Source organism: Molossus molossus, unplaced genomic scaffold (assembly GCF_014108415.1).
Source record: "Molossus molossus isolate mMolMol1 unplaced genomic scaffold, mMolMol1.p scaffold_m16_p_14, whole genome shotgun sequence".
Classification (NCBI taxonomy): Eukaryota; Metazoa; Chordata; class Mammalia; order Chiroptera; family Molossidae; genus Molossus; species Molossus molossus.
Genome location: NW_023425349.1, coordinates 13,046,151 through 13,070,020, shown reverse-complemented (window position 1 = coordinate 13,070,020; position 23,870 = coordinate 13,046,151). Strand labels below are relative to the sequence as shown.

The 23,870-nt window shown below is 41.2% G+C and overlaps 1 protein-coding gene across 2 annotated transcripts in view; it reads left to right on the top strand.

Moving 5' to 3' along the window:
- Positions 1-21,667: 21,667 nt before the first annotated feature.
- Positions 21,668-23,870, top strand: part of CNTRL (centriolin) — an 87,259-nt gene continuing 85,056 nt past the window's right edge. For both annotated transcript variants that reach the window (XM_036261115.1, XM_036261114.1), the window contains exon 1: positions 21,668-21,758. The gene's annotated coding sequence lies outside the window, so the exon portion shown is untranslated. The remainder of the gene's footprint in view (positions 21,759-23,870) is intronic.

Here is a 23,870-nt window from a genome sequence, read left to right as displayed (position 1 = left end):
ACAAGAAGCTGAATTACTTGCTATTCTCTAAAGTTACCACAACGTAAAGGTGCTCCTGGGATAATAAACAGTCAGCCAAATATGATTACTACTATTATTAATCTATTGATAGCCTCAATTTGGTGTGACATCAGAAACATGGTTTAGATATGAGTTGCTGCTACCAGCACTGCAGAATGCAGCCCACTCAGTGAAAGAGAACTATAACACCATGTGAAAGGGAATTTGGGATACAAACTATATCTAGTTGGGGAAACTTATAAGTACATATCTCTCATTAGTCACTTGTTTTCCTATATATTTATATAAAATTTAAAAGACATTGAGATACAAAAAGTTTATTGAAACAAAGTCTTACACAAAAGTCTATGTATAAAGTAGTTAAAATAAAGATGTTTCAGTGTGGGATGGTCCTGCTGTCTGCCTGTCTCCCCAACATGCACCCCCAAGTGGACCTTGAGATGGATCAATGGGAAACCTGGGGTCCCTGGACATATGGTTTAAAAAACATTGACTTAAAGCACTAACAACCTCTTCCTAGTGGTCTTGTTTCACTTGGACCATCCCTGTCACTTCTCTCTACCAATATCCCCAAGTACAGATTGAAATTAATTTGTCAGTAGATCAGGCCAAAGGAGAAACCAATCTCTTTTCACCTTGTGCCCAAGATTCACTGCTTTAGCTACAAATTAAAATTCCTCTCCCACCCTGGCCAGTTTGGGTTGGTGGTTAGAGCGTCGGCCTGAAGACCAAAGAGTCATGGATTTGATTCCGGTCAAGTGAACGTAGCTTGGTTGCAGTTTGGTCTCTGGCCCTGGTCGAGGTCATGTGGGAGGCAACCAGTCGATGTTCAGGACTTACCCTGCCATTTTAGTCAACAACATCCTCTAATAGTTTCTCTAGAAAGAGTACATAAAAACTTTCTCTGAGACCTGACTGTCTAAAAGTGTTTTTGGCCTTGGCCGGTTGGGTGTCATCCCACACACCAAAAGGTTGCTGGTTCGATCCTGGTCAGGGCACATGCCCGGGTTGCAGGCTTGATCCCTGGTAGGGGGTGTGCAGGAGGCAGCCGATCGATGTTTCTCTCTCTCTCTTCCTCCCTTCCTCTCCCTCTAAAATCAATACAAAATATTTTTTAAATAAATAAAAATGTCTTTAATCAACCCTTCCATTTAAGTGATATGTTTCTCTCTCTCTCTCCTCTCTCCTTTCCTCCTCCTCCTCTATCTGGAAGTCAATGAAAAAATATTCTTGGGTGAGGATTTAAAATAAATAAATAAAATATTTTTTAAAAATTCCTCTCCCAAGTGACTTGGGCTAGCTACACTAAAACCCCTAAAAGCCCCTTGTTTCTTCACAATCTTGTACCTATATCTCACATCCAAGACCCTTGGTATCTCAACATCACATAGGGAATTCAGAGGCCTGGTAGAGGATAATGGAAAAGTGAAAATTCTAGGTATGTACTCAGAAAAACTTTTATACATATGCCTAAAAAAGACTAGTATAGAAATGCTCTCTGTACCATTGTTTATAATAGCAATAATTTGGCAGAAAGCTAAATAACAAAAAAATGACTTTATACATTACCTTATATGCATACAATGAAATACAATGTTGGCTGATAAAACCAGCTTGCAGAATGACACAAAGAGCATAATAACATTTACATAAGTTTAAAAACATGCAGAGCAATGTTATTGTCTGTAGACATTTACATTGGGAGTAACTACATACACATATAATGGTGAAAAGTAAATACTAAATTAGAATAGTAATTTTGTCTGGGAAAGGTAGCAGAATTTGGGGGTAGGAAGGGGGTTTATACAGTGCTTCCACTCTATCCATTGCTTTTTGTTTTAAAGGAATATCAGAAGTCAGTATAGCACTATCTTACAAATAATTCAATAAAGTTAAGTGGTAGATATACTGGTATTTGATAGGTCAGTCACTGTACTTTTCTAAAGTTTGAAATATTTCATTTTTTAAAAAGTATGATTTGGAGTGAGGCAAGCTTGAATTCAGATTCTGGCTCTATCTAACTAGCTATGTAATCTTGGGCAACTTAATGAAACCTTAGAACCTCACTTTCACCATCTATTAAATCAAATAATAAGATGCCGGTTTGGCTCAGTGGTTAGAGTGTCAGCCTGTGGTCCAGGGAGACCCGAGGTTTGGTTCTCGCTAAGGGTGCATACCTCGGTTGTAGTTTGTCCCCAGCCCTGGTTGGTTGTGCAGGTGGCAGCTACTCGATGTGTCCCTTTCATGTCGATGTTTCTCTCTCTCTCTTCCTCTCTCTCCCTTCCACTCTATCTGAACAAAAAATGGAAAAATGTCCTCGGGTGAGGATAAAAAAATGATATAAAATAAATAATAAAATGCCTCATTGAACTGATGGGAGAATGAAATGAACCATGTATAAAGTCTTGGGCCCTGAACTTGAACTTGAAATAGCATGAATCTGAAAATGTTTATTATTATTATTACTGGTTTAAGACATATTCATAATCATATATTCTTTATTTTTGTTTTCTAAAAATATTTTAATGGAATTTTAGAGAGAGAGGAACGGAAAGGGAAGGAGGGAGAAACATCGATGTGAGAACAAAATGTTGATCAGCTGCCTCCTGCACATCCCCATCCAGCCCATAACCAGAGCATGTGCCCTGACCAGGAATTGAACCAGCAACCTTTAGGTACACTGGACAATGCACAACTCATTGAGCCACACCAGCTAGGGCAGTCTACTCTTTCTTTCTTTATTTTATTGTTATTTGTTTTTTTAAATCCTTACCCAGTGATATTTTTCCATTGACTTTCAGATAGAGTGGAAGGGTGGGGTGGAGGGGTAGAGAGAGACATTGAAGTGAGAGAGACACATCAGTTGATTACCTCCCACATGACCCCAACCAGAGCTGGGGATCAAACCTGCAACTAAGGTACATGCCCTTGACCGGGAATCAAACTGGAGACTCTGGTCCATGGGCTGACACTCAACCACTGAGCCAAACTGGCCAGGGCTACTCTTTATTTTTATTTTTATTTTATTTTTTTATCCTCACCCGAGGACATTTTTCCATTCTTTTTGTTCAGATAGAGTGGGAGGGAAAGAGAGGAAGAAAGAGAGAGAGAGAAACATCGATGTGAAAGGGACACATCGAGTGGCTGTCACCCGCACAACCAACCAGGGCCGGGGACAAACTGCAACCGAGGTACATGCCCTTAGTGGGAACCAAACCCGGGCCTCTCTGGACCACAGGTCGATGCTCTAACTGCTAAGCCAAACTGGCCAGGGCTACTCTTTATTTTTAATATGTGCATTGAATCATAGCAATCTGTATTTAATATAGTTTTACCCTCTGACCACAACCAAGCAGAAAACAACACTAACAGTCTCATGACTCTCTCAGTGGAAGAATGTCTTTTTTTGTTCGTTTTTTTAATTCTCACCCCAGGAGGATATGTTTATTGATTTTTTAGAGAGAGGAAAGGAGAGAGAGACATCGATGAGAGAGAGAGAAACATCAATCAGTTGCCTCCCATATGTGCCCCAACTGGGATTGAACCTGCAACCTAGGTATGTGCCCTGACCAGAAATTGAACCCACAACCTTTTGGTGTATGGGACAATGCTCCAACCAACTGAACCACCTGGCCAGGGCAGAATGGTAGAATGTCTTTATTGTTGAGCCCAGCAGAATTTGGCCTCCACTTCTTTTGTTTTTTGTTTTGGTTGTCAATTAAAAGTCTAAGAGTAGATGACTGACCTGTTAAGAGTTCATCTAATTGCTATATCCTGAGAGCCTAACATTGTTAGTGAGCAAAGGAGCACAAAAAGGTTCCCACAGACTAGATCCATTTTAGAGGGCATTAAATGCTTTTCACTCATTTATGACTTCGATTGCTGTTAGTAGATTATGTGTACTCTACCTCTTTATCTCATAAGCTGTAAAAGGTCTTTGCTCATGAAGTTCCTCCTCACTCTGACTGTTATGCAAGATGTTGTTGAAGTATTTTCTTACTTTGTGTAGTAACTGAGAAGAAAGACATAAATGTTAATTCACTATCTCAAACTTTAATTCATTTTAACAGATGCTATACAAACTCAGACATAGAGGACATTTTCTCAACTTTTGCAGAGTTTATCCAAATAATGACAACACAATTGTTAGCTCCTAACATGTATCAGTTATTGCAATAATTAACTTTCATAAATTGTTTCTAATCTTCACAACCACTCTGAAGGGTGTTATTATCCTTATGTGACAGGAAGAAACTGAGGCTCAGAGAAATATAGCAATTTCTCTCAAGGAACATATCTAGTAAATTGCAGAGATGGGGACTTATGTTGGAATCAGTAGGAAAAAGAGGGAGAGATACCAAACCAGGCTGTAGTCTTACCTTCCCTTTGACACTCTAGCTATTTTGTCTGTAGTTGATTCTCTATTTTAAAACTCTTGGAGACCTTATAGCCTGGTCCACATATTTTGACTCTTGTTTATATACTATTGTGCATTCTAGGCAAAGATTCGAAGGTACAAGATGGGAATGAGTGTGACATAAGTGAAGAATTTAGTCTGACTTATGTCTGATTCTCTCTTCCTCACAGATGCTGGGATAAGATTGGCTAAAGTGACAACAGGCAAGTGACAGATTGAGGCAATTATCTGAAAAGGCTAAAGGAAGGAGCCAGAGAACACTGTGGTTCAGATCCAAGGATAGATAGATTCGTATTTTAAAGTCCCAAATGGTAACTGAAGAATGATAAAGAAGAAAGCTGTTGCCCTGGCCAATTTGGCTCAGCGGTTAGAGTGTTGGCCCATGGACTGAAGAGTCTCGGGTTCAATTTCAGTCAAGGGCAGTTTGGTTACCTCGGTTGCAGTTTGGTCCCCAACCCTGGTCAGGGTGGTGTGAGAGGCAGCCAATTGATATCTCTCTCTCTCTCTCTCTCTCTCTCTCTCTGTCTCTCTCTCTCTCTCCCCCTCCCTCCCTCCCACTGTAGCTGAAATAAATGGAAAAAAGGTATCCTCGGTGAGGATTAAAAAAAAGAAAAAAAAAGAAAGTTGTTGCTCAAACTATTCTTTTTTTTATCCTCACCCGAAGACATTTTTCTATTTTTTTTGTTCAGATAGAGTGGGAGGGAGAGAGAGGAAGAGAGAAGGAGAGAGAGAAACATCAATGTGAAAGGGACACACCGAGTGGCTGCCACCCGCACAACCAACCAGGGCCGGGGACAAACTGTAACCGAGGTACTTGCCCTTAGCGGGAATCGAACCCGGGTCTCCCTGGACCGCAGGCTGACACTCTAACCACTGAGCCAAACTGGCCAGGGCTCAAACTATTTTTGTAAGTCACCAGAGTAGTGAGTTGGAATAGTATGTCCCCAAAGGCCACTTCAGATTACTAAATCAGTAATGGAATAGGTGTGAAGGAAGTGGAAAATATTAAGACCACAAGAGAAAATCAAGTATTCATGATGGGATGCAGTTAAGCACATTTTCTTCAGAGAAAACAAAGTGACAAAAATGAAAGAAGATGTCCACTCTTCCTTTATCTCTCACTTTTATAATTTCACTGAAGCTGTTCTTTCTGTATACTACACTCTCTAACAGATCAAGCTAAGCTCATTAACACCCTCTTTGGCTCCACTCTCCTACACTTTTTCAGACAATCTTACTTCTAGTTCAACATGAGTTCTCTTATGTAATTCTAATACCTCCTACTCATCCACACACATCCACTGATCCTGTGGCTACATGTGGTAGCCTGTCTCCAATATGGACCTCAATGTCCTGACCTCCTTGGTATCCATGTTTTTTTATGATCGCCTCCTATGCTCTATCAATGTTGGTCCATTTGATCAACAGCATAAAGCAAATGCAAAGGTGTGTGACTTCTGAGGTTAGGTCATACAAGACATTGCCATTCCTACCTTGCTCTCTCTTAGGTTGCCTGAGGGAAACCAGTCACTATATAGTAAAGACATTCAAGAAGCCTAGGGAGAGGTCTATGTGGAAAAGCCTCTGAGACCTCCTGCCCAGAGCTTGTGAACAAGCCACCACTGGAGAGGTAAACCCTCCAGCCCCAGTCACGCCTTTAGGTGACCACAGCCCCACTAACATCTTTTTCTTTAAAAAATTTTTTTCCCTTTATTGATTTTAGAGAGAGAGGAAGTGAGAGGGAGAGACAGAAACATCAATGAGAAAGAACATCGACTGGCTGCCTCCTGCATGCCCCCAACTGGGGATCAGGCCCACAACCTGGACGTGTGTCCTGACCAGGAATTGAACCAGTGACCTCTTGGTGCATGGTTGACACTCAACCACTGAGCCACACCAGCTGGACTCTTTTTATTTTTTAAAAAAATATTTTTTAATTTATTTTTAGAGAAAAAGGAAGGGAGAGTGAGAGAGAGAGAAACATTGATGTGAGAGATCCATTGATCGGCTGCTTCCTGCATGCCTCCTACTGGGGATCAAGCCTGAAACACAGGTGTGTGCCCTCACCAGGAATCAAACTGTGACCTCTCAGTGCATGGGACGATTCTCAATCCACTGAGCCACAATGGCCAGGCCCACTAACATCCTGACTGAAAACTCATGAGAACCCAAGCCAAAATAACCCAGCTAAGTCCCTCCTGTATTCCTGCCCATAAAAACTGTGAAGATAAATTAATGTTTGTTATTTTAGCCCACTATGTTTAGGGGTGATTTTTTTTACATAGCAACAGTTAACTAGAATAGCTGTTTCTCTAAAGATGCAACTCTCATGGAAAGTTCCTTGCATTTACTCCTCCACTAACAGGCACTTGGTCTTCAGTCATTAATACACATTTTTAAATTTACGAGTGTACTTGTTCTTAAAGTACAGGCTGAGAAGCCTGCTTGAAAGCGCCACCTGCTGCTGGTAACTTAACAGCACTCCAAAGCAGGCTAGAATAATTGGTGCTGCCTTTTCATGGTGAACCCTGAGTTCTTCTTTTATGTCTCTTCTGAGAATTAGCTTCTTTATTTCCTGGACATGACAACATCTGCCTTGCCTCTTTCACAGAAAGGTAAAATGTGACATCCCTGAGCACTGAAAATCATATAAACATGTAAAAAGTTCTTATGCTTCTTCTTTCTAGCATTTTGTCTTTCCTACTTTATCAACTCTTTCCTTCTACCTGAAAACATGAAAAAGTCTTCATCAATAGGGAAAAAAAGCCAAATGTGAAAATCTTTCAGTGGATTTTTTTTTTTTTTTGACAAAATCACTGCTAAATTTCTCAAAAGCTTAGTCAGCCCCTTCAACTTTGTATACTTTTCCCTTATTTATCCACAGGACATGCCACCCCACATGGATATCTTTATGGAAATTAGATAGAAAAAAAATAACAAATGAATGAAAGAATTACCCTGCAACAGAGGCCACTTGATATTGGTTGGCATGATTTGGCATTATTACATTGTATAGACATAGAAGCTGATGATCAGAAAGGATGAAAAAGAAGGAAGAAAGTAACAAAGAATGGATGGAAAGAAGGAGGAAGGGAAGAAGGAGGAAGGAAGGAAGAAAGGAAGGAAGGAAGGAAGGAAGGAAGGAAAGAAGGAAGGAAGGAAAAAGGCCACAATCATCAAGAAAGTAGCCAGGGCTACATTTGAGGCTCCCAGTGCAAGATGAAAATGTGGATCTACTTATTCAAGAAGCAAGAAAAAAAAATGTTGTTAAAGGAATTAAAATATAAAGACTTTGTTTTGTTTCTATGGTCTCTCCCTCAACTTTCAGTGTTTTTTTTTTTTTTTTTGCTATTGAATGTCATTCTAAATAAATAAAATTTTAAATTTTAAATTATTGTCATAAATTTTACCATTCATCTTTATATTGTGCAATATATTTAAGTGCAAATATTAGAGCATTTAATTCATATGTGCAATCACCAAAATTACACAAATTGTACTTCATAGCTCATGCATGCATATATATTCCGTTCTAAGCAGAACAGTGGAAACACTGCACAAAACTAACCCAAGTGTTTTATTCTACTTCTTGATTTGTGTTTATTCTATTAATACTCTCTACCTTTGCTTACTGATGAATAAAGAAAGCCCGAAAGGAAAAGGAATGATGGGTTATTCCATTGTTCCTTTTCCTTCTCTGTTATCATCTTTAGTGTAAGATGTTGGCTAATATAGGGACATAACTCGAGCAAAAAAAAAAAAATATGAGGAGGCCCTGGCCGGTTGCTCAGTGGTTAGAGCGTTGGACTGTGAACCAGAGAGTCCCGGGTTTAGTGTCTGCTAAAGGCACGTACCTTGGTTGCAGTTTGTCCCCCGCCCCGGTTGGGGTCATGTGGGTGGCAACCAGTCAATGTGTCTCTCTCACATCGATGTTTCTCTCTCTCTCTTCCTCTTTCTCTCCCTCCTGCTCTATCTGAAGATAAATACACACACACACATACGATGAGATTCCTCAATCATTTGTGTTTCTTGGAATGCTATTACCTTCTTTCTGCATTCAAAACATATTTTAGTTCCAATGGAAAATGTGACCTCTAAGGGCTGTGAGTCCCGTGCTTGCTCAGTCATAGACATGACACACTTTGTACTCACTTTGTGTCTCACTAAACTTCCACACATTGTGGGTCCACTGGAATTCTGTGTTCATGGGGTATTATGAATGCTCTATGTGACTGGGGTGGCAAGGAATAGTGGACATATATATTGCACATATCTCCTCTGTTCACATCCATGCTCCATTGTCCCATCAGACTTTGCTGTATTAATTTCAAGACAGCAACAACAGAGCATTAAATGAAGTGTGGGGCCCTTCTGAGCACTGGGCCCTGTGCACACCCTGTCGCATGCCCACAAAGCTAGCTCTGGAGTAGCTAAGCCAGGAGTGAACTCATATCTGACTCCAAAGGCAAGTCTCTAATTGTATCTCATGGAGTCTCCTCAAATAACATAGGGCAAGTCATTGGCAGAGTGATCAAAGAATGTCAAGATGAGAAACTTTTAAAAGGTGACCTCTCTCTCTCTCTCTCTTCCTTTCTCTCTAAAATCAATAAAGAACATTTAAAAATAATACTAATAATAAAAGGTGATCTAATAGGCAACATCAAACTGCTGACCTTGGCTCTGGGATGGTTAGATAAGTTCCTAAAGATATAGGACCAAGGCCTTGGAGAATGGGAAGGGGAAAAGAGATTATTATCTGAGAAGAAATGATGAGGAGGTAGAAGTGCTTGGGAAGGAGATGGTTGTCAAAAGAACAGAACAGCTCAGTAACTTTCCACAAACTTACAAACTGGCAGGAATTATGATGTAAAAGTAGAGCAATTCTCAAGGGTAGGACAATGTTCTAATCTGTAGGTGCTAAGAAAGCATTCATTTTGGCAGCCAGTGTCTATAGCAGGGGTGAGGAACCTTTTTTTCTGCCAAGGGCCATTTGGATATTTATAATAGCATTCACGGGCTATACAAAATTATCAACTTAAAAATAAGTCTGCTATATTTGGTCAAACATTTAATTACCTCACCCCTAATGTGATGGCTGGAACTGCTTCTCTTTGGTGAGGTGTATGATGTTAGTTGGTATTGATTTCGAAGGCCTTTATGGCCTGTGGGCCAGATATTCCCCACCTCTTGTCTATAGGGTACCTCCAAAAAGGGACAATACCAGAGTGGCAGCCAGTATGAAGGGTCTGGCAAAGTGATATTACAATAGGTAAGGCCATCCTGGGATGCATTCCTCAAAAGCCCATCAAGGAGGTCTACTGGCAAAAAGGTGGGACCTAGCTACAAGGCTCAAGCCAGGAGACAGCCAAGTTGGAGGCAGGGTCCCTGGTCATGAAACAGAGCAGGAAGGGAGTAATTGTTTAATGGGTAGCAAGATTTTGCTGCAGATGATGAAAAAGTTGTGGGTATAAATGGTGTTGATGGTTACAGAACACTGAGTGTATTTAATGCCACTGAGTTGTACACTTATGATTGGTTAAAATGATACACACTGTGTTATGTACATTTTACTACATTTATTTTTAAAACCTGAAAAGGAAAAAAAAAAACAAACAAACCTAGGGTATTAGGTTTACCAGATCAGGGAAGAGACATGAGTTCAGAGATTAGAATTAAGAGGCCTGGCTGGTGTTGCACAATGGTTAGAGCATCAGCACGTGGACCAGAGGGTCAGGGGTTCAATTCTCAGTCAAAGGCATGTACCTGGGTTGCAGGTTCAATCCCCGGCCCTGGTTGAGATTAGTGTGGGAGGCAACTAATCAATATGCCTCTCACATTGATGTTTCCTCTCTCTCTCTCTCTCCCCCCCCCCACCCTCCCTTCCACTCTTTCTAAAAATCAATGGAAGAACTATCCTCAAGTGAGGATTTAAAAATAAATAAATAAGATTAGAATTAAAATTAAGGTATACCTAATACAAGGAAGAAGAAATATAGGGTGTCCCCAGAAAAAATGTATACATAAAAAAGTGTAATTATAAAGCCAGTGTTTATTAAAATACATTTCATTTTTAAAATGGAATAGAATCTACAGACACCCTGTATACATTTTTGGGGGATACCCTGTAGATGCCACATACTTTTAAAAAAATGTTTTCATCCTCACCCAAGGACATTTTTTTTGAATTTATTTTCAGACACAGTGGGAGAGAGGGAGGAAGAGAGAGAGAGAAGGGAATATAGACGTGAGAGAGATACATCAACTGGTTGCCGCCCACGCAACTCCAACCGGGACCGGGGACGAACCGCAACCGAGGCACATGCCCTTAGTGGGAACCGAAACCGGGACTCTCTGGTCCACGAGCTGATGCTCTAACCACTGAGCAAACTGGCCAGAGCTAGATGCCACATTTCATAGATCAGACTCAGTATCTTAATAATATCCTGTGTCCAGACCACACAGAATCAATTTTGGGAACTCAGTGTTTTTTTTTTCCTTAGGAAAACCAAACTTGGGGGAGATTATGAATGCCATCTGATAGGAATGAGTATAAGGGCTCTCAAAGCCTTTTTTTCTCCTCCTCGCTCAAGGGAGGAAGCAAAGCAGCTGGATATGGACACTGCAGGTGGCCTCTTCACTTGCCTGGGCAGGTTTCCTCATCTGAGCAGTTACTGTACCAGGTCCTGGGAATAAACTCTGAGGCTGAGACCACAGGAATTCCAACAAGGCAGAGGGTAAATTTTGCCATGTGAGAGGGGGCCGCTGGTACCAAACCCTGGCCCAGGTCATAACTAAGGGGTGTCTTGAGAGTTGTATGGTTCTGATTTAGACATGGATGCCTAAAAGAACTCCTTCAGGGCCCTTAAAACCATAGCCTTAGTTGCCATGTGGGATCTAGCTTCAAGTATGCTCAGAGAAAAGGCCCACATTAGCATCCTAGCTCTCCCTCTTAGGAATCAGGTCCTCAACCCTTGTGAAATTGGCAGGGTGCATCTGGTTTACCTGGCTTAGGAATGAGAAAGGTGGTAGAGAGGAATAGGAATGGTGGAGGGTGGGGTGCTTGGGATGAGGTAGAGAGATGGTTGGATTGTCATCAGGTATGAAGACAAATAAAGGATGGTTTAATCAGATGGAGAAGTTTGGCAGTTGGGATGATATATAAAGGAAGATGGAAGGGGAAAAGAGGTGATTTGAGATTCAAGTGCTTCTGCTGTCATTCATTCAACAAATGTTTGAGTACCTAAAATGTGCCAGACACTGAGCTAGTGGCTGGGGCAGCAATGGGGAAATAGACAGGAACTTACAGTCTAGTGTTGAGGATAGAACATCAAATAAGCAGTCACACCAAACTGTGATGAGCATTATTATGGGGGAACTTGGCAGGGCGAGGAAAGGAACATGAGTTTATATTAACTGGAATTAATTAGGTTTTGCTGTGTATAACACACAATCAAAATACTTTTGCTAAAATGAGCCCTGGCCAGTTTGGCTCAGCGGTTAGAGCGTCAGCCTGCAGTCCGGAGAGACCCGGGTTCGGTTCCCGCTAAGGGCATGTACCTCGGTTGCAGTTTGTTCCCGGCCCTGGTTGGGTCGTGTGGGTGGCAACCACTCGATGTGTCCCTTTCACATCGATGTTTCTCTTTCTCTCTCTCCCTCCCACTCTATCTGAACAAAATATCAAAAAAAAAAAAAAAGTCCTCGGGTGAGGACTAAAAAAAAAAAAAAAAATACTTTTGCTAAAATGAGATCAACATTTCTTTCTTTCTCACATAAAAGAAGTCCAAGGCTGGAATGGCAGCTCCACATGTCATCAGAGGCAGGGACCATTATTTTTTTGTTCCACCATACCAATATCTTGTGTTACCTCATGGTCCAATATGGCTGCCAGAGCTCCAACTATTGTTTCTGTGTTGAGAACTTCTAAAAAGAGGGCAAAAAAGGGTCCCTCCCTGCTGAGTCAATTCTCTTTGAGCAGCTTTCCTGGAATTCCCATAATAGTTACATTTCCTGGGGAGACTTGGCACTTGGCTGTACCCAACTTCAAGGGAAACTGGACAATGTGGCCAGCTAAAATCCAGGTTTTGATAAAAAAGAAGAAAGAATGAATGTTAGGTTAGTTATCACTCTCTGATACAAGATGTTTTCATCATTCGCATTCAATATTCATGAATATTGAGGATTGAATGCTTAGAAACATGATGTTGAATTATAGCAGAACTACCAAAATTTATTATTTTGGGCAATATAGAGTATTTTATTTTAATAAAGGCAGAACTCATAAAAATATATGTAAATATTTCATTTTAAGACTTTGATCTTAAAAAAAAATGAAGTGATTTTTTTCTGCCAGCATGTAGAAATGGGGAACTTTTCTTTGGTGATCAGTGGCCAGAGATGAGCAGTCTTCTAAGAAGATATTCAACGTAAAAGCAAGTACCAGTGGCCAGCCAACAGAAATCAGGGTGTCAGGCCATGTTTGCTCAAGCAGACCTTGCTATTATAAAATGATACTCAGTTGTAGCAAAAAAGAAATTTATACATTGATAACAATGTTAGGGGGTCACATCTGTGTTTGGGAATTTTTCCGTAGCTTTTTTGCTTCAGCAGTCACTTCTTATCTTCATCTCAGTGCCTGCCATTTTAGTCAGTGCTGATAAATATGGGTTGAATAAATGCTGTCAATCAACTTGCCTCCAGCTGCTTGACCTTGAGCAAATTACTTGCTTTGTGCCTCAGTTTCCCCACCTGTAAAGGGGAAATAAATAAAATACCTACCTCATAAAGTTGTGAGAATTAGATGAATTAATTCTTATGAAAAGCTTAGGACAGAATCTGACCCCCTGGATACATTTTTGGTAAGTGTTAGATATTATTAGTGAGAGAGATATTAACTTAAAAAGCATGATTATATTCAGTTGAGGGCTACAAACCAAAGCTTATCAACTAACAGAGACCAACAGCCTCCAGGCAAAAATCTAGAGGATAACTGAATCTTTCCTGGGTTTGCCAATCTATCCAGAAAAGTAAGACTTGAGAGTGGTGTTCAACATGGGTCCTTCCACATTCATCCAAACCCAGTTGAGGGAGCCACAAACAGCAGAACACCAACACCCACAGGGAAAACTTGGCAGGCTCCAAAACCCACTGAAACAGCCAAAATGGTGAAACAAAAAAACAAATCCTAAATGAAAAAAGATAATTCGACAGAAGATGAAATAAATGAAAGGGAACTGAGCAAGATATCAGAGGGAGAGTTCAGAGTAATAATCATGAGGAAGCTCAACAGCATGAGTAAAGATATAGAAGCATTGAAAACCAACCAATTAGAAATGAAGAATGACATAGCAGAAATAAAGAACACATTGAAAGGAATAACCAGCAGAGTAGAGGAGACCAAGGATTGAATCAGTGACTTAGAAGACAGGGTAGGAAAAAAATCACCCAATCAGAGAACCAAAAAAAAACAATTAAAAAACAGGAAGATAGCCTAAGAGAACTGTGGGACAATATGAAACATAACAACATCTGCATCATAGGAGTTCCTGAAGAAGAAGAAAATGAGCAAGGGTTAGAGAATATATTTAAAGAAATAGTGACAGAAATCTTCCCTAACTTGGTGAAGGAAAAAGGCATACAAGTACAAGAAGCACAGGGAGCCCCAAGTAAGAAGAACCCAAACAGGCCCACAGCAAGACACATAATTAAAATGACAAAAATTAAAGACAAAGAGAGAATCCAAAAGGCAGCAAGAGATAAGGACCAGGTTACCTACAAAGAAACCCCCATAAAGCTATCAGCTAACTTCTCAACAGAAACACTACAGGCTGGAAGGGAATGGCATAAAGTAATGAAGGTATTAAAAAACAAGGATCTGAATCCAAGACTACTCTATCCACCAAGGCTATCATTCAAAATAGAAGGGCAAATATAGAGCTTCCCAGACTAAAAAGGGCTAAGGGAATATATTAGCACCAAACCAGCACTGTAAGAAACGTTAAAAGGACTGCTGTAATTAGTAGAAGAAATAGGAAGAAAAATATAACCACACACAAAAAAATGGCAATAAGTACACATCAATAATAACCTTAAATGTAAATGGAATAAAGGCTCCAATCAAAAAACAAAGAGTAGCCATGGCTGGTTTGGCTCAGTGGTTAGAGCATCAGCCTGCGGTCCAGAGAGACCCGGATTCGGTTCCCACTAAGGGCATGTACCTCGGTTGCAGTTTGTCCCCGGCCCTGGTTGGATTGTGTGGGTGGCAACCACTCGATGTGTCCCTTTCATGTCGATGTTTCTCTCTCTCTCTCTCTCTTTCTCTCTTCCTCTCTCTCCCTCCCACTCTATCTGAACAAAAAACGAAAAAATGTCCTCCGGTGAGGATAAAAAAAAAAGACCAAGAATAGCTGATTGGATAAGAAAGCATGACTCATATATATGTTGTTTACAAGAGACTCACCTCACAACCAAAGACTCACAGAGGCTGAAAGCGAAGGGATGGAAAAAAATCTTCCACGTAAACAGAAAGGAAAAAAGAGCTGGGGTAGCAATACATATCTAATAAAATAGACTTCAAAAGGAAGGCCATAACTAGAGACAAAGAAGGCCACTACATAATATTGAAAAGTTCTATCCAACAGGAACATATAACCTTGGTAAACATATATGCACCCAATATAGGAGCACCAAAATATATTTTAAAACTTCTGGAGGACTTCAAAGGAGAAATCGACAGCAATACAATCATAGCAAGGGACTTCAATACCCTACCTACATCACTGGATAGAGCCTCTAAACAAAAAATTAACAAGGATACAGAGACTCTAAATGATGCACTAGATCAAATGGATTTAATAGATATCTACAAAGAATTACACCCAGAAACTGCAGAATTCACATTCTTATCAAGTGCACATGGGATAGACCACATGTTAGGACACAAACTAAGTCTCTACAAGTTCAAGAAGACTGAAATCATATCAGACATCTTCTCAGATCACAATGGCATGAAACTAGAAATAAATTAAAATAAAAACATGCAAAAATATTTAAATACATGAAGGCTAAATAGCATGTTGTTAAACAATGAATGGGTTACCAAGGAGATCAAGGAATAAATTAAAAACTTCCTGGAAACCAATGAAAATAAATACACAACACAAAATCTATGGGATGCAGTGAAAGCAGTCCTGAGAGGGAAGTTCATAGCACTATAGACCTACTTCAGGAAACAAGAAAAATGTCTAATTGACTATCTAACCTCACAACTTAAAGAACTAAAAAAACAAACAAAAAGAAAAACCCAGAGGAAGTAGAAGGAAAGAAATAGCAAAGATGAGAGCAGAAATAAAGGACATAGAGACTTAAAAACAAAACAAAAAATTCAAAAGATCAATGAAACAAAGAGCATGTTCTTTGAGAAGATAAACAAAATTGGTGGACCCTTAGCTATACTCACCAAGAAACAAAGAGAGAAGATCCAAATAAACAAAATCAGAAACAAAAGAGAAGTAACAACTGATACCACAGAAATACAAAGGATCATTAACAAATACTGTGAACAATTATATGCCAAAAAATTGGACAATGCAGGTGAAATGGACAAATTTCTAGAAACACATAGTATCCCAAAACTGAACTGGGAAGAGATAGAAAAGTTGAACAGACCAATAACAACTAAGGAAATTGAAGATGTAATCAAGACTCTCCCAGCAAACAAAAGCCCAGGCCTGGATGGCTTCACCAGGGAGTTTTACCGAACATTCAAAGAATACTCATTCTCCTTAAACTATTCCAAAAATTCAAGAAGAACGAAGACTTCCAAACTCGTTTTATGAGGCCAGCATAATTCTAATTCCAAAACCAGATAAAGACACTACAAAAAAAGAAAACTACAGGCCAATATCCCTGATGCCAAAATCCTTAACAAAATATTAGCAAATCAGCTCCAGCAATACGTTAAAAAAATTATTCACCATGACCAAGTGGGGGTCATCCCAGGGATGCAAGGCTGGTACAATATTCACAAATTAATAAATGTGATACACCACATAAACAAAACGAAAGATAAAAACCATATGCTCATATCAATAGAGGCTGAAAAAACATTCGACAAAATCCAGCACCCATTTCTGATAAAAATGCTCAGCAATGTGGGAATAGAGGGATCATATCTTGACAGAATAAAGGCCATTTTTTAAAAACCTACAGCCCCAACACCATACTCAATGGGCAAAAAATAAAAGTACTTCCCTTAAGAACAGGAACAAGACAGGGATGCCCACTTTTGCCACTCTTATTTAACATAGTACTGGAAGTCTTAGCCATAGCAATTAGACATGAAGAAAACATAAATGGGATCCAAACTGGAAAGGAGGAAGTGAATTTGTCATCATTTGCCGATGACATGATATTGCACATAGAAAACCCTAAAGACTCCATCAAAAATTTACTAGATTTAATCATCGAATTTGGCAAAGTAGCAAAATACAAAATTAACATCAAGAAATCAATGGCATTCTTATACACCAATAATGAACTCACAGAAAAAGACACTAAAAAATAATCCTGTTTACCACTGCGGCAAAAAAATTAAGATACCTAGGAATAAAATGAACCAAAGAAGAACCTACTTGCAGAAAACTACAGGGCATTGAAAAAACATAGAGAAAGATATATCAAAAGTGGGAGCATATACCTTGTTCATGAATTGGAAGAATTAACATCATTAAAATGTCCATACTACCCAAAGCGATCTATAGATTCAATGCAATCCCCATTAAAATACCAACGACACATTTCACAGAACTAGAACAAATACTTCAAAAGTTCATTTGGAACCAAAAATCACCCCGAATAGTCACAGCAATCTTGAAAAAAAGAACAAAGTAGGAAGGATCACAATACCAGATATCAGGTTATACTACAAAGCTATTGTAATCAAAACAGCCTGTTAATGACACAAGAACAGACATATAGATCAATGGAACAGAACAGAGAAACCGGAAATGGACCCAAGACATTATGCTCAATTCGTATTTGACAAAGGTGACAAGAGCACACAGTGGAGTAAACAGTGTTGGCAAAATTGAACAGCAACATGCAAAAAAATGAAACTAGACCACCAACTCACACCCCATACACAAGAATAAACTCCAAATGGATAAAAGACTTAAATGTGACTCGTGAATCCATAAAAATCCTAGAAGAAAACGTAGGCAACAAAATTTCAGACATCACACACAGCAGAATTTTCACTGATAGAATGCCTAAAGCAAGAGAAACAAAGGAAAAAATGAATACATGGGACTACATCAAACTAAAAAGCTTCCACACAGCAAAAGAAACAACCATCAAAATGGAAAGGGAACCCATTATATGAGAGAGCATAATTGCCATTGATATGATAGATAAGGGATTAATTTCCAAAACATATACTCATACAACCCAACAAAAGGAAGACAAAGAACCCAATTAAAAAATGGGCAGAGGACCTTTCCAAACAGAACATACAAATGGCCAAGAGACATATGAGGAAATGCATGCTTATGAAAAAAGCATGATTATGAGTGTGTAATGATAAACTTGAGATAAATAATCAGAAAGTAATAGTTATATCAGACCTTGGGCTCAGGGCCCATGAGAGGTTCCCCAAGAAAATGGCTCTAAGTGGAATTCTGAAAAATAAACTGTTGCTAAATATATGACAATTCCAGACTGGGACTGGGATTTTAACTCCTGGATTTCTAGATTACATCTTCATTTTTAATATACTGCAACTCTGAGCACAATGAACTTAAGACCAATCTGTTGGTCCAGAGCATCTGGAACCATTATTTCTGTACTGAAAACAACATGTGTGTGGAAGTCAAAAGACCATGGATCCAGGTTTAGCTCCACCATCAAGTCACTGTAGGAGTCGGGGAGGTGGGGTGTGGTGTGGTGTGTGTCATTTGGTCTGCTTCTGGAAATAATTCAGAGTTCAAAAGAACATTTTCATTCAAGCCCACTAGGGTCTAGCCATAATAAACTATCCAGTTTCCCCTTTTAAAATCTATAGTTAAGCCATTACTTCTATTTGTGAAAATGCTACCTATTCTCCAAGATTCATCTCAAACATCCCTGCCTGACAAACAAGTTTGATTCTCCTCTAAAGCAAATCTGCAAAATGATTACTCTGGATTGAGAAACCTCATGAGGCAAGTTAAAACAAACAGAATAGTTTTGTTATCATTTGGAAAAAAGAACAGGAGGGTAGCTAGGTCACTCAGCCATGGTTAATATTTATATTGTAAATGCAACTCAGAAGAGTAACAACTTCTTTCTATTACTGGGTATATATATATATATATATGTTTTGAAATGAGAGTTGCCCTCACTCTTTTCCTATCTTCACTCTTTTAGCATACTAAGACAGGAAGTTAATATTCAAATTAGCTACAGATTGGTTTCCCCTCTGAACCTCTCTCTTTTTTTAAATCCTCACCCAAGGATATTTTCCCATTTATCTTCAGATAAAGTGGGGGGGGGGGGGGGGAGAAAGAAAGAGAGAGAGAAACATCAACATGAGACACATGGATTGGCTGCCTCCGGAAGGACACCGACCATGGCTGGGGACCGAACTACAACTGAGGTGTGCCCTTGATTAGAATTGAACCTGCCACTCTTTAGTCCTCGGGCCAACTCTCTAACCACTGAGGTCTATGCAAGGCCATCACCATCCTAAATGCAGCAGAAGGTAGTGTGTCTCAATGAAGGGACTGGCAAATAAGGGACTGGAGAGTACCCATCCAGGTTAAATGGATATGGACTGAGAGACTATCTAAGGAAAATTAAGTGTTTTGCACCATCCTCTGGATTTTGTGTATATTTATTTTATTTTTTTATCCTCACTCGAGGACATTTTTCCATTTTTGTTCAGATAGAGTTGGAAGGAGAGAGAGGAAGTGAGAGAGAGAAACTTCGCAGTGAAAGGGACACATCGAATGGATGCCTCCCGCACAACCCCAAACAGGGCCGGGGACAAACTGCAACTGGGGTATGTGCCCTTAGCGGGAACCGAAGCCAGGTCTCTCTGGACCACCGGCTGACGCTCTAACCGGAGCCAAACCAGCCAGGGCTGGATTTTGTGTATATTTTTGATGGCTACCTGTAATAACGATAATGAATGACACCAACATACCATGACTTTTGGTAATGGATCCCACCTGAATATCATTACAGACTTTCAGGGGCGTAGCAGTGAGGTTACATAATAAATCCAACTCTCTGGTGGAAAAGAGAAAAAGAAATGAGTGTCAAAACAAACAAATAAAAATAATAGAACTGAAAGTCAATAATGTACATATTCCAAAAATTTAGTAAGTATCATCTGAACTTCGATTTTAAAAATGCATACATCTTCCTTTTAATTTAAAATGTGAAATGACAGAAATTTTGGCTTTTCTACAATTCCAAGGGCTTCCTTCTGTGTTGCATAACTATCAATGGAGAGGGGATCACCATTCACATAACTGTGAATGGGAATGATGGCTCTGTTGGAAGTCACCTGAATCTCCCATTCCTGAATCCACCTCTGCCTTTAGGAAAAATTACAAGTGCCTAATGTGTTTTATAAATCAGGCTCCTCTTCCAGCTTTCGCTTCCTCATCCCGGATTTCTGGCTGCCATACTGATCTACTTTCTGTCCAGTTCGTCGCCCAGCTCTCGCACAAGTGTTCCCTTTGCTAAGCAAATTCTTCTCCACTCCCCTGCTCCTTGACTAAATTCTTTTTCTCTTTCAGGCCTTGGGTGAGGCATCACAGCTGGGAAACGTTTGCTTAATAATGAAGTAACTAAAACATACTAAGTACTGTCCAAGGGGCAGGAACTGTTCTGAGTTCTTTCACAGGCCATGAACTTTTTTTACTTATCAGGAAAACTGCAGAAAGTGGGTATGATTACCCCACTTCACAGATGAGGAAACTGAGGTACGGAGAGAGGGGATTTCTAAACTAGTATTACAAAGATGGACCTTAAACCCTATAATGACGAAAGAAACGGACAGTGAGAAAACGGTAAGAACAAGGGATTGGAGGTCAGGATGAAAACTGTGCCGGGCCCTGGCCGGTTTGGCTCAGCGGTTAGAGCGTCGGCCTGCGGTCCGGAGAGACACGGGTTCGGTTCCCGCTAAGGGCACGTACTTCGGTTGCAGTTTGTCCCCGGCCCTGGTTGGCCCTGGTTGGTCGTGTGGGTGGCAGCCACTCGATGTGTCCCTTCACGTCGATGTTTCTCTCTCTCTCTCTTCCTCTCTCTCTCCCACTCTATCTGTACAAAAAATGGAAAAATATCCTCGGGTGAGGATAAAAAAAACAAAAAAACAAACTGTGCCGGGACGGGGACCTTCTGAGCAGGCAGGCTGTTAAGATTTGAGCATTATGGGGAGAGGGCGGTAGGGGCTGTATTGGAGATTTCTGGAGCTGGTGCCGCCTCTGAGGGTGACGTGGTCCCGGGTACAAGCTTGAAAAATGAAAGGCTGGGGTGGAGGCAGGTGCTCTTGGTGATGAACGTTTTTGTTTTTTTGTTTTTAAATCCACTACTCCCGTGGCACCCAGCACAGTATCTCCTAAATTCTCTTACACTATCTGTTGGTTATAGGGTGAAATAAGCACTTTTAGGCAAGCTCCGACCAAAGTTCCCTCAAATGCTTCTTGCTGTTGCTTTGTTGTCACCAACCAGAGGGATCTTCTCCACAGCGCCCCCAGGACTATTCGCAGCCCGGATTCCCAGGCTGGTGGCGCTCTCTTAACCCGGCGACGGCTAGAGCCCAAGCGGCGTTCGCTCGGCGGTTCATCCACCCCTGGCCTGCTGGTCCCCGAAGAAGAGAATTCGCTTCAGAAAAGGTCGTGCAAGGAGAAGCGTGCGGCTGAGCACGCAAGCTCTAGACCCGACGGCCGGCATCGGAAGTGCGCGAACGTGGCGACAGCGCTACGGAGGTCCCCTCGGTCGTCCTCCGGCGCATTTCCGAGCCCGGGCGTGAGGCGGCTGCAGTTTCGGCGGCTGCAGCAGGAAACCAGGCCTCCCCCTCAGGTTCCGCACTGCCGAAAAACCTCGCGCGCCCGCCGCCAAGACCGAACTGGCGGCAGGAAGCCCCGCCCCACCCCTAACGGCACGAGGAGGGAGGGCGTGGCCTCAACAGGCCCCGCCCACGCCGCGCGCTCTGCCCCACGGCAACCGGCACAACACAACAAAATGGCCGCCGCGCCGCCGGGCACCTGAAAGGGAGCGACGGGCGTGCCACCGCCCGGCTTCTTCCCGCGGGCCCGCTCGGCTCTGCTTCTCCGCAGTGAGTGCCAGGGCTCGTCGCAGCTGTTCTGTGTCGTCCAGACGGAAGGGTGGGGGCCGGCGACAGCGGCGGGAGGCCTGGACCAGCTCGGGATGGATTCGGGGCGGGGGCGTGTGCTTGGGAAATGGGATTGGATGGGAAGAGGGGAGGGCCCGGAACGGGCGTGGGGAGGAGGATGAAGGCGGGAGGTTTGGACGAGGAGGGAGGAGGAGGTCAGAATTGGGGCTTCAGGGTGATTGGGGACCGAGGACCCGAACGTGCGGCGCCGAGAGGGGGAGGGTGGGGTCGGGGCTGCCGGATGACCGGGACAAGGGATGGTTTGGGTATCCTGCCCGCTGTCATGGTAGCAGGCGAACTACAGCACAAGTACCTGGGGAGAGGAAGATTAGGATGTGAGGAAGAAATGTGGAAAAGAGGGTTAAGGGAGGGCTGAGTTTTGAAGTAGAAACTTGGTTTCAAGTCGCGATTCTGTCTCCGTCGGTGTTACTTAACCGCCCTGTGACCTTGGGCGTGTTCCTTAATCTTCCTGAGCATGTTTTCTCATTTGTAGAAATAATTGCTCATTGCTTTTGAGTGTACGGCATATGTCAGATTCAATTCTAGATCCTTGGCATGGATTAACTGAGAATTTAAAATAACTTGTATGAGGTTACCATCTCCATTTTAAAAGTGATGAAACCAAGGATTAGAGAGGTTAAGTAATTTACCCAGTTTCACACAGTAAGGAATTTGAACTCGGCTGTTTAGTTCCAGAATCCACGTTCTTAGTTCTTAATGCTACACTGCTACTTGTACATGCGGTTAATAATTCTGATCTTATATAATATCTGCAAGGATTTAAATTTGGTAGTGTCTTTAGAGTCCTTAGAATAGTCCTTTCTTCATGCAACAAATATTTATTGTGCACCAAACACTAGACAAATAGAGTCCCTGCTGTCTTATAGTTTAAACTATGGAAGAAGAAACAACAAGCAATAATCAAGTCGTTTCACAACAGTCATTCAATTCTAATTGTAAGGTGTTATAAGGAGACCACTTTGTGCAGACACCATGTATAATAGGGAGATAGGGTCCTGCTGTGCATCTTGAGTGTAGAAACCCTGCCTTCTCAGCTCTGTGTTATTAGAACTTAGCACAGTTCTTGGAGCAAAAAGTTGCTCAATAAAATTGGATGACTGAATAAAGAAATTAACGGGAAGTTGTGGGAAGCTTGGGTCTTAGGGTACCAGAGTAGAATGGAGAGAGATGTGAGAAGAGAATTTAGGATGTTAATAGGATGGAGAGGGACACAGATCAGTGTGTTAAAAGGGAAAAACAAGCAGTTAGATAATTATGTTGGGGTGAAAAGGAATGGGTCGGGGGTTGAGTATTTTCCTTGAGGGGAGAAATAATTAGAAGTTGGAGTATTGGAATTGATTAGGGTGTCAGAATATTTGCTGGGATGAGCAGTTTGGGAAATCAGGATGGATATAGAAGTGTTGAGACAGGGTACTGGAAAGAGCTATAGAGAAATGGAGGAAACTAAAACAGTGTTAGAGAATTGGGACAGAATTCATGGGAAAACTTGGCCTTCAGAATGGGATGAAGGATGGGAGGCAGAGGTTGACAATTGCCTTTGGAAAGAAGAGCAGCTAGATTAGAGACTTTGGAGAGGAATGGGAATCAGGACTAGAGAAAGTTAAAAGAGTAAGAATATTTATGTGTCCAAGGATATGGAATAAAGTAGATTTGTAGGGAAACTACTGAGATGTGATTAAAGGGTTAATGGTGGTAGTGGAGAGGGATGTGGAAATTAAGAAATGGGGATGGATATCAGCATATTAGAGCGGACTGGGAAGGTTTGGGGATTATTGAGGTCTGCCTCGTTTAGAGAAGATCAGAGAAAAGATGGAATGTTAGGAAAGGTTGGATAGAGGCTGAGGTGTGCTCTCTACCAAGCTGCAAAGGATGGGATTGTTAGATCAGGCAAGTATCGGAGTCTTAGAGTGACAGGATGGGTAGTATTTCGGTGCCTTGTCATCACATCATTCCATTTCTCTTGCTCTGTAGACCACCTTGAGGGCCTTCAATATGTGTCTCTAGCTCTGGACTTTGGTTTTATTTTTGTCCTGC